The following is a 4,294-nucleotide window of genomic DNA, read 5'->3' as shown; positions in this document are numbered from 1 at the left end:
AACTTCTTTCATCTAAAAATTAAGTGATTTGTTATTTTAGAGCTTATGCACATATACATAGATATGTGTGAATATACACTCAGAGACAGGCACATATAAAACATTTAAATATACACGTCAAAGGTAAATAGTGCTCAAAGGCAAACATGAAAAGCTCTGCTATAATTTTCTTTTAATCTACTTAAATACAATATACATCACTTAATTGGAAGCATAAAAATAAATATTAATTCTAAATTAGTTTGATGGATCATACATACATCAAACGCAATTTTAAATGAGATAAACTTTTTAGTCTTACCTAATTGCAATTCTTAAGGAACAAAAAGAGACATATTGAAAGTGGAAACTCAACATTTTCATATGTCCATAGAAAGAAAACTAAGAGAAGGGAGGAAATAAAGTCAAAAATAAAAGGCAGATTTAATGGAGATTACAAGAAAAATTAGCATTTCAGACTAAAGTTTTGAGAAAAAAATATTTTTCAAAGGATATAAAGTTAAATGTCAGAACAATGAAATAAAAAGTAAAGGAGAAAACTATCTCTTGGAAGCTGCTGAAACTACCTGGGCCTTCCTTGTTCATATCCTTTGTATAACAAAGTAAAACATTAATTTCTTTGAGAAAGAGACAATCCTGTGTATCAGATTAACAAAGGCTTTTTCACTTGTTGATTCCGTAAGGTATAGATGAAAGGGTTCAAAAGTGGAGCAACTGAGGTATTGAGGACAGCAATTCCCTTGGAAAAAGATGTTCTTTGTTTGATTGAAGGTTTAAGATACATGAAGATGCAGCTGCCATAGGAAAGGGATATCACGATCATGTGAGAAGAACATGTGGAAAAGCCTTTTTCCTCTGACTAGTTGAAGGGATTCTTAGAATGATCAGAGCGACATAGGTGTAGGATAACATCATCATGACCAGTGTGACCAAGAGTGTCACCAAAGCTGAGATGAATCTCATCATCTCCAGGAGCCGTGTGTCTGTGCAGGAGATCTGCATGAGGGGTGTAGTGTCACAGTAGAAATGATCAACAACCTTGGAGGCACAGAAGTCAATATTTAGAGCTAGGACAGTGGTGGGAAGATGACAAAAAAGCCAGCAAGCCCACAACTGAGGACCAGCTGAATGCAGATTTTGCTGTTCATGATGGTCATGTAATGAAGGGGCTTACAGATGGCCACATAGCGGTCATAGGACATAGCTGCCAACATGTAAAATTCTGATGCTCCAAGTAGGTAGGTGGTGAAGGCGATCCCCCACTCACTGTCTTGACAGGGTCACAGTGAGAAAAAGTGTTGGCAAAGCCACTCTCCCACTGTCTTGACAGGGTCACAGTGAGGATGAATGCTGGCAAAGCCACGCTGGTTGGTGGGAAACCGAAACCATGAGACCCTTTTTATGTAATTGGGACTTTTCATTTTCATGCTTATGTTCCTGACAGGAAGCATGAGTATGTTAAATGCCAAACAAGTTAAATTTCAGATGGCTATAAAATAACAGGTAGTTCATGCCTTGAAGGCTGTTCTACTACCCCTCAGCATATCAAGGACAAAGTAGAAGGCTGTTCTTCTATTTCAGTACATTGTGGACAAACCTGATAACGGACAACAATCATCCTTTGAAAGGTCATGAGAATTTTAGGCATCACATTGATTATATCAACTAGAACCCAAGCCCATATTTCCGGCCTCTTAGAAAACCTAATCCGTATGCTTATTTTACAAAGTTCACCACATGCAGTTTCATTTTTGATTAAGGAAAGTTATATTATACACTTAGGAAAGTTAAAACATATAAAGACATATTCTTCTCTTTTTATAAACCCTTTTTTATTTTACATAGGGATATATGATGAGCATAGTTAATATTGGTGGAAAGTGGATTGATGTTTAGAACTTATTTTCTTTTGAGAAAGATTATAAAGATATGAGAACTAGTGCACCTTGACTGAGAAACAAAGAAACTATTTGAGAAAGCAGCTCAACCAGTTTTATGAGAATAAATTTAGGAATTAATTAAAATAGCTTTATAAGACACAGTTTTAGAATAATGTTAGAAGTATTATTTTATTTAGATTCTTAAGTTTAGAAATTCTTAAGTTTTTAGTTGTATAGGTTTCTGATATGTTTTAAGAATGATTTATAAACTTTAGGATGTTTTAAATATAAGATTTAAAGGGACTTTTTTAGATGGGAATTTTAGATTAGAAATAAAGTACAAGTGTACTTTAGGTTAATGATTGGTTAGGAGACTTAGAGTCTGGTTACGTAGAAAATAACATATCTTGGGAAAAATAGTAAATCTTGGGAAAATCTGAAAAATGTAAATTAGTGATGTATTTTATTAATGATTCTGTACTTTTAATAATTACATAACTGAAGGTCATATCCTGGAAAAATGTAAATTAATGTTACATTGTTTGTACCCCCAATCATGGTTAAGGAAATGTCATGTCTTGGCCAAGTTTTAAACTATATAATCAATGACGTATTCTGAATCTATAATGATGAGAAAAATTGTAATAAAAGATGACCCAGAGAAAGCTGCATTAGCTCTCTCTCTGGAGATTGCTCCAACGGAACGACTCCTGTCTCATCTTTTCGCCAATGCCACTCATCCTTCAGGACTCCCTGGACCCCGCTAGGGCAGGACACCGGCAGGTAGGCAAAAAACACTTGAGTAGCACAACGGCATAGGAAATGGTCGTGTCCCCAGTTGCCATAGTAGCCAGCAATTTAATAGTATAGGGGATTTCTAAGAGAGAAATTCCGAAGGAAAAAGTACATGGGGATCTTCAGGTCCGTATCCACTAGGGTGAGTGTGATGATGGTCAGATTGCCAGTGACACTCAGCGACTAGGTAAGAAGCAGGAAGACAAATAATACAACTTTTAATTCTGGGTCATCAGTCAAACCTGTGAGGATGAACATTGTCAGTCTTGTGTGGTTTTGAATTATGGTGCTCTTACTTTCATCAAGTCTGAATGCAAAAACAATCATCATCATCATCATCATCATCATCATCATCATCATCATCATCATCATCTCTTCCCCAAAAATAACAGTGGTAACTAGGTTTGAGCTAACATTAAAAAAGCAATATACCAAAAAAAGCTATGCAATGCTCATTTATGCTTTAAAAATGATTATGCCAGCAAGAAGCATTCCTTTTTTTTTTCAGGCTACCTAGTCAGAGAACTAATAAATTAGTTTGCATTTCTACTGGAGAACAATCTATATTGTGTAGCAATTGTTTATTCTGTTTTATGAATAAATTAGAGGGAAATTAAAGGAAGTTAAAGACTAAAAATACTTTTCTTTCTTGATAAATACATATGTTTTGGTACATAATTTCACTAGTCATTTAAAGTGTTTCTTTGTTTCTTTTTGTTTTAACCTTAATTTTCTTTATTTATTTTTATGTGGTGCTGAGGATTGAACCCAGGGCCTCGCTTGTGCTAGGGAAGCACTCTACCACTGAGCCAAAACCTGAGCCCCTCATTTAAAGTTTAATTAAATAAAATTCCATCACTTTGTGTAAACCTTGTGATTCTTGTTATTTTCAATACATCATTTTATTTTGTATTTTTGCATAGACACACACACACACACACACACATACCTAACCCTCCTCAAGGTTTAGGGCTTTACAATGTACTCAAAAATCTTTATTCCTTTATCATTTGTTTTCATGGCTGAAACTCAATTTCTAACAAGAGAAATGATACATAGGAAATAATTTCATTTGCTCTTCTTTTTACTATGCCAGTATCTCTGGAATAGTCTCCGTTGGCATCTTTCTATTCTGTACCTCAATACAAAATCAGTAGGAACACTCTGATAATGTCAGTGTTAGGTCAGCCGGGTAAAGTGAATAATAAGATTCATGAATGTAGAGGCAAAGAGAAATAAAAGAAATTGGAATCAGGAAGTTGTATGTGGTGGGACATGAAGACATTGCTTTGTGGAAACCAAGACAGATCAGGATTCTTACAGATGGGATATGAATAGAAGAAAAAGAAATATCCATTTATATTTATGCTTAAATGGACCTCTCTCAGTCCATTTTCTAATGCTGTAACAGAGTGTCTGAAGACTGGAAAAATTTTAAAGAGGTTTATTTTTTCTCATGATTCTGGAGTAAGGGAATTCCAACATCAAATAGCTGCCTGAGGGGAGGAACTCATACTCATTAAATTCAAAATAGAAGAAAAGCAAGTGGTCCTATGCAGGAAGGAGGAAAGAGAATTAAGTTCCCATAATAAGAAGCTCATTCCTTGTTTTCTCTGTTA

At 34.9% G+C, this 4,294-nt stretch overlaps 1 pseudogene; it reads right to left on the bottom strand.

The window, feature by feature from the left end:
- Nucleotides 1-581: 581 nt before the first annotated feature.
- LOC107148776 lies at nt 582-3,020 on the bottom strand (annotated as a pseudogene).
- Nucleotides 3,021-4,294: the final 1,274 nt, after the last annotated feature.

The sequence above is a fragment of the Marmota marmota genome, unplaced genomic scaffold (genome assembly GCF_001458135.2).
Source record: "Marmota marmota marmota unplaced genomic scaffold, marMar, whole genome shotgun sequence".
In the NCBI taxonomy this organism is placed as follows: Eukaryota; Metazoa; Chordata; class Mammalia; order Rodentia; family Sciuridae; genus Marmota; species Marmota marmota.
Note: the sequence above shows the minus strand (reverse complement) of the source record. Positions and strands in the feature narration are given on the sequence as shown.